At 34.5% G+C, this 7411-nt stretch overlaps 1 long non-coding RNA gene across 2 annotated transcripts; it reads right to left on the reverse strand.

Annotated features, from left to right (window-relative positions):
* Positions 1-41: 41 nt before the first annotated feature.
* On the reverse strand, positions 42-6411 carry LOC310889916. 2 transcript variants are annotated; one of them, XR_014576909.1, is made up of 4 exons: positions 6180-6411; positions 4252-4363; positions 3444-3670; positions 42-1966 (listed from the first exon to the last, which is right to left on the reverse strand). It is a non-coding gene; the product is annotated as an uncharacterized lncRNA (long non-coding RNA). The 2 variants fall into 2 exon arrangements; XR_014576908.1 differs by lacking the exon at positions 3444-3670.
* Between the last annotated feature and the right edge of the window lie 1000 nt (positions 6412-7411).

Below are 7411 nucleotides of genomic sequence, written 5' to 3' on the forward strand. Positions count from 1 at the left end.
CAATCAATAGTAGAGTCCTCCTAAGCAACGAAGCTGCACAGTTTCCAAACAGAACAACAAAACAAAAAAAAAGGCATATACAAGTCTGTATATGTTCTGGAAGATGTGATAGGCATCAGATTCTTTCCCTTCTATAGAAACAGCAGTTAAGTATACCTTTGTCATTGGATGCTTTTTATTTCTGTCTCTGCAGTCTCTCCACAGTGCTTAGTGCCCCAGTTTGTACATAGGTAACATATCTGTACAGATTTATCTTCATAATTTCCTCCTCTTATAGTTATCCTCCTTGTTCAGCACAGTGGAAATTGATGGAAAAAAAAAAAAAAAAAAAAAAGATGAAGTGACTTGTCCAAGGTCATTTCAAAAGCCTGTGGCAAAACTAGTACTAAAACAATTCCTGTGCTCCAAGTCTCCAAACTGTATGTTAAACACAAAACCTCAGAGCTGCTCTTCCTGTTCTTGTGTTTATCAGTTAACAAGTACAGAACAACTGGGATATTATAAACAAGTTACACACTTACTGATTACTTAATTATAAAAGTAACAGCTCGCCATGTTACATCCCTAGTTAAAGCAGTAAGGACAATCCATGTCGTATCTGAGGGCAAAGACTTTGCTTCCATTATGTCCTTCATATCTTTACAAACACTTTAAAACAGACAAACAAACAAAAATTGTAATCCACCTGGAGGGAATTTGAAAAAAAAATATAGATGGAAAGTAAACATTTTTTACTGAGAATCAAACACCAACCTCCCATCAGTGCCTGTGGAGATCTTCTTCCAAATCCATTTGTAAGTTTTGAGATAATGAAGGTGTCACTGTAGATTTACAAGAAGATAGTATTCCATGATGAACTTTATCTTAAAATAACTGTAAGCATAATTATCTGACATAAATGAGCCTCCAGGGAATAAATTTTCTTGAAAGATAACTGTCCCTAGTTCTCGCACAAAAGCATCTTCAGCAGCTACAGTGTACTGCAAAAAGCATCAAGAATATGTCTTTTGTCTCTCTATCTGCCTTCAAAATATTAACGTTCCATGCAAATAATGGCTGCTGATGCCAAAGGGTTGTATACAAAATGGACATTCTTACTCAAAGAGACCCCTTCCATTTTATTCCTTTTTTTTTTTTTTTTTTAATTTTATTGTGTAACTTCTATCCGAGTCAACGCAGATAATGAGTTAATCAAAATAGATCAGACAGCTTCCAGCACAGCACTCTACAAGGGCAAAGTTCATAATTTCTTTAGGGAAAGGAACCATTTAAGAAGAATTGAATGAAAAAGAGACCTAAATTCAAGCTAGATGTGGGTGTTAGGACACTTCTGAAGTAATTGATATGTGTTAAAAGAAGGTTAGGAACTGAGACCAAAGTACAAACATGGCTGTTCTGCTGCTGTTACTCTTGCTAAGGAGAGGCAAACATGTCCACAGATGGAAAGGTTTGTCCTCGCTGCACTCCATTCAGACAAGGTCTGTGTGCAGCATGGAAAGTCAATTACCTTGCCTTTCATTTCACTTCTTCCTGGGAACTAAATTACCGAGCAGGAGCTACACTTGATCTTCTCCATTGAAGACAGGCCCTCTGAGCATTCCTTTCTGATGTCAGGTTCACCCAGCACCGTCAGATTTTAGTTAATGAAAGTTAAGAATAAGTAAGAGATGAGATGGTGATTGTTTGCTTCCTTGACTCAGAACATAGGAGAGCGGTCGTATTGTTGAAGCTTTGTCGTAGGAAGTAGAAAAGCATTCCCTGCCACACACTGCCTGTGGGATGGTCACTGCATTCATCGCTTTCTCACTTCTTTTTTTGTAAAATGAAGATATAAACATTCTTCCTTTGCTTAGACTGCAAGATCTCAGCGGTAGTGGCAAGTGCAGTGCACTTCAGTGGCTGCTCTTCAATGGGGTCTCTGGATGCTGCTGCACTTAGAGATCTGAAGATCACAATATACTGGAAGCTACAATTAAACAAAAACAAAAATAAAACAAAAAAAATAAAAAAATAAAACCAAACAAACTAGACAATGACATCTTGTCTTTGCAGCAGCTGTGGTGGTAGCCATTAGTTTTTAAAACTCAACAGCATTTATGTGTGAAGACACAGAAGGTTATTGGCTTTCTTTTCCTACTTCTTTTTTTTTTTAATGAGGATTCATATGTTACGGAAAATAAACTTGATGTCTTGAACGCTACAGTGGATTCAATAGGGATTCTTCTGCATAGCACCACTGGTGACAATCAAGCAGCAATCACCAATCAATTCAGTTTGTTTGGATATGTCAGCATTTTCTGAGGCAAGCAGACTTGCCAAAATAGAAAGGTAAAGGTAAGTTGATATGATATGCATGTTGTTTGAATACAGATTTACAGAATGGGCGATAGGATGCTATTAAGGTGTTTGGGGGAGTGTGTGGGGGGGCATTCAGTCTTGTGTTTCAAGACAGGTTTCTTAAATGAGGCTGACCTATTCCTTCTTAGATCAGAGGAGGTAAGTGACCTGATGCTCCAAGAAAACCAGTGTCATTGCAGCTTTCTAAAAGGTCCATGTAGTCTCGGTGTGCTCATTTGCAGTAGAATTTAAATGAAAAAGTGTTTCAGATCAAAAAGTGTTTCTGATCAAAAAGTGATCACAGTGAAGCATCTGTAAAATGAGATAAGCTATGCTGTGGATGGGGTTTCAGTCTGAGTGAAAGAGCTTTCTGCACTGAAAGCTTGAGAGTCTTAACTTTCACTCTGACACTAGCTTTCAAAAATAATAAACAGATTTTTAAAATGTTAAACTTTTCTGGCAACTGTTTTTTGTCCTAGCTGAGAAGGTTGTGATTCACCTTCTGGATTCTTCTGGCTTTCAGAGACATGGGCCAATAAAAATCCGTCAATGTCTTACAAGTAATGTAGTCTTCCCACAGACCTGATGTTACCTCAAATCTTATTTTAGCAAGATTTCTTTCCATCCGTGTTGTATAGTAAAGTCAGAGTCTGTGAGGTCAGAAAAACTCCAAAGGTGACAAAAATCCTTCTGTGGTTGCTTCTTACCAGATCTATCTTTTTCGGTTAGCCTTGAATTGGTTGCTTTCCAGCTCAATAGTATCACAAATGGCTGGGTGCCATCCTCAGCAGGGGTGAAATGTAGAAAATGAACAAAATCACACTGGCTTTGCTTTTATTAAAGGCAGATACCAAGCAAGATTAAACTTAAAGATGTTGTGTTCATCAGATGTCAGACTATTTCCAATTCTGTTAGGCAGCACTTTATAAATGCTGACTGTAATGCAATTCTGGAAATATTTGGGATCTAGGTAAATACTTCCAGCTATTTAGTGCAGCAGAGCATATTTGATGTGTAAGGATTCATCTCATGAAAGTTTGACTAGCTAAAAGTTAGTTATCTATTCTTAAAGTTTGACTAGCTAAAAGTTAGTTATCTATTCTTACCTGGTTACCCTGCAGTAGGTGGAAAGGTACCCTCAGAAGGATCAAGCACCCCACTCAGTGCCTGTGTCTTTCCATTGATTACACAGATAGTACACATGGCTGGTTCAGAATACACATTTTACTTTTAGGTCACTAAATATAGCAGAGACGACTCTTGTGTAATGATCATCTGGTATAGCCACTACTGACTACTCTTCAATGCACCAGACCAGTCTCTGAAGTCACTGCTGTAATAGGTAAAAAAGGCTGTTAAAGATGCAAAGCAGCATTTGTGGCAGGCTCACAGACGTATCTGTAGTGGTCTTCTAGGTCAGCCTAAATAAGCTGGTATATCCCCACATGGACCTTACACAACTATCAGAAATGAATGCCCACATACCAGTCCTAGTGGTCAGTAGAAGCATTTTTCTCAATAAGTCTTCTTTTCACAGCTCTCATATCAGGAGACAGGGAAATAAAGATCATGGGTGTTTTGTTCTCTTATTTTTTTAATATATATTGATCCACCCTGTTTAGGTGACCAACAACTGACAGATAGATTTTCTGAGGTTATGAGAAGCACTCTATTAAGATCTTATACTGTTGCTCTAAGTCCTCCTTTGCTTGGGTTCAGCAAGGTTGAATGTCTGCTTGATAGAGTCCTACTAATGTTTTTAGGAGATCTCACTAAATTCTGGGCAAATAGGTTAGGTACAGTAAAACTGCTAACTGCACATTAACTCTGCTCCTGAAATTAAGTTTTTTGAGCCAGATAGTGGTGTGGAATAGATTGGAGCATAAATCCTCGTGTTTTGTGATATAAACCTACCATTTGCTGATGTAGGCTGGTAAGAAATTTCCCCTCTGGGCAACAATTATCCATAAGGCTTGGAGCTTGAGAAATCAGGTATTATACGACCTCTGGTATTCTATTGTATCAGCTGTGAAAATCAAGAGAAGGGTAATATTTGCTGTCAATCCCCCAAATGAGGTACAACCCACTAACAGATCAAAGTCCTCTAAACCTTCTAAGCATTTGACATTATTTATTATTATAGATATACTATTGACTCTCCATACTTTTATATGCACTGGCCATACAAAACAATTATGAAAATATGCAATTGAGAAAGAGGAAGCTATGAACTCGATGGATTTTGAAACTACTTTATTAACAGAGAAATGCGGTTATGCCAGAAAAATGTTGCTAATGCAGAGGAAAGAAAACTGCCAACCTTCTGCATTAGTACAGAAAAGCTATGGAAGTGGCTTGACAGGTAGAAGAAATTATCCTAGTAAAATATGTAAGTAAAAGAAAAAAAAATGAAAAATTTGTATGCATAATTATTTTCAATGTCCAGTCAGCATTGTTGCTAGTGGTCCATATATTCTTTCTCATTCAACAGTATTTCAGAAGACAGCAGTGGAGACAAGACCAAAGAAGTCAGAATATAAGTACATGAGAAGACTATAAATTACATGATATTTGAGATGAGAAAAGAAGAAAAAAATTATCTGGGAAAAATTAAGTTTTATAATAGTACATCAGTAATTGATACCCTGGAACACCAGAAAGCTCTGAAAGAGATTTTGTAAGAGCAGCAAATGAGATACAAATTTGCAATGCAACATAACTTAAAGAAAGTTCCGTGCACTTTTGATATTCATTAGCAGGTGTATCTTATAATAGGTTAAAAAAGGCTATAATTCTTTTCCTTCCCGAAAACACGTAAACATGGATTGTCTACTAGTCTCTAGAGTTGTTCTGTGTGGGCAAAGCAAATGCAGAGTTCCACTTCTTATCCCCCAGAACTTTTCAGATTTGTTTGTTTGTTCTGTATTAACTTGGAGCCGCAGCTTAGATGTTAAATGACAGTTTTATATTTCTATTTAAAACAAATGGACTTTTCATTTTAAGCTTGACAGAAAAAAAAAAAAAAAAAGGTAATTATTCTAATGTTGTGCTTCCCGTTAAACCTTAGTTTTTTTTAAATGCACAATACAAAAATGGATAAAGTTACAGCTTGTACGCTTTTTTTTATTTTCTGTGTAGTTTCTTTCATCTAGCTTTTTAAAATTTCTTCAGTTATAGAGAAATAATACAGTAGCAAAATCAAGCTGAAGTACAATGTCTTGATATTTTTAATTGCTCTTCTGTTACCAGAAAGTAATGAAATGTTGAAGCCCTCATGTTTCTTATTATTTGCCCTTCTAAAATTGGAGAGAAATGAGAAATCGATGGCACATTACAATGTAAAGGACAAACAAATAAAATAAAAAGAGAAAGTAAAGGGAAAATAAAGAGGTAAAATAAATACTCAAATGCTACAGAAAATTTGGGACCCTGGAAGAAAAAAAAATAAAAATAGTGACAACCTGATGTTTTAGCTAAAAGATAAATATGAATATTTTAAAATAAGGTTGAATACAATAACAAATAGCATATTGCAACTACTTATCTTTAGTAATTTTTTTATTATATATATGTACTTTTAATATGAGAAATTAGTGTCAAACAAGCTGGACTTGATTTATTCATCAACATGCTTGGATCAAAAAAAAAAAAAAAAAAAACAAAAAGCAGAAAATACGTAAGTATTACTAAAACTAAAGTAAAGATGTTTAAATACATAGGGTCATGTCCATATGACTATATTAAAGAAAAAAAAAAATCTTTAATGAAACTTCCATTACAAAATCAAAAGAAAATGTTTTACTTGTGTTAAAGTCCATTAAATAAGTAAATAGGACATTTACCTGAATTATTACCTGATGAGAGCTGGCCCAGGACCCCAGATAGCAAAAAAAAAAAAAAAAAAACTTTTCAGGAGCCTTTATTTGTCTTTTTATTGGTGTCAGTAAACTTACACTTCTATTATCCTAACTAATCATTGTTAGCTAGATAATTATTAAATTATTTCATTTATATACTGATCATAAGACTTAACCCTAAAATTTTGTGATGTTATTAAGGCTACTGAATCTCCTATGATAATAATACCTAAAGTGAAAACCTAAGTGGAAAATAAAATATTAGGTTTAATTTATTTGTTGTAGCACTCTCTCTTCAGCAACCTGTTACAAATACTAATTTCAGCAGCTGCCGCTGATTATACTCTTATTTCATTCATGTGTATTTGTTTGATTAGTTCACTGGTGAAGTTCTCTCTGTCCTTTCATAAATTACAGCAAATAATGAGACTCTGAAAACATCTTGATGTAACAAAGTCGATTGATTTTTTAAAATAATAAGTTCTTGCATTTGTTCACAGATATATGGATTTGCTTGACTACCCTGCTTATAAAAATAGTCTATTGCTGATGCACAAAGAAACTACAGTAAGTGGAGCATGCCCATCATGTAATGAGTATGGCATTTGCTTTCTGTATATATGTCTTCTTTGCCTTTCCATATTTGTGTTCACATGTATTCTTGTAAAGAAGGAGTAAAATATATATAAAAAAGAATCACATTCTAAGTCATAATGCTGCTGCTTTTTTTTTTCTCTTTTCTTCTTTTTTTTTTTTTTTCTCTTCCTTTTTTTTTTTATTTTGGGAAGCTTAACTTGTCAGAAACATCAGTTTGTAATTTGTTTGTGCGTGTGTGTTTTGTTGTTGTTGTTTTGTTTTTCTTTTCCTATTAAAGGGGGGGGGGGAAACAGAAGTTAAATAAAATAATAAGTGAAATCAAAGTCTATGTGAATTTCTCCAAAAAAAAAAAAAAACAGCTTGAAAATAGAATTAACTATTTGTGGTTTTCTATTGTGCAGTAGAAAATATACATGGAATGCTAAACTAGTAACTTGTTTTTCTGTAAATACTTTCCTGGACAATCTTTGCCATGTTTTCTCAGAATTGTGACTTTATAACATTATAATGTAACCATATAATTACAGTTGAATGGATAAATGCACTTTAAAAGATGAAAGATTTGTGGGTTTTTTTGTTTGTTTGTTTAGTTTTTGTTTTTGTTTTTGCATTAGGCTGAT

This window comes from Anser anser, assembly GCF_964211835.1.
Source record: "Anser anser genome assembly, chromosome: Z".
Taxonomy (NCBI): Eukaryota; Metazoa; Chordata; class Aves; order Anseriformes; family Anatidae; genus Anser; species Anser anser.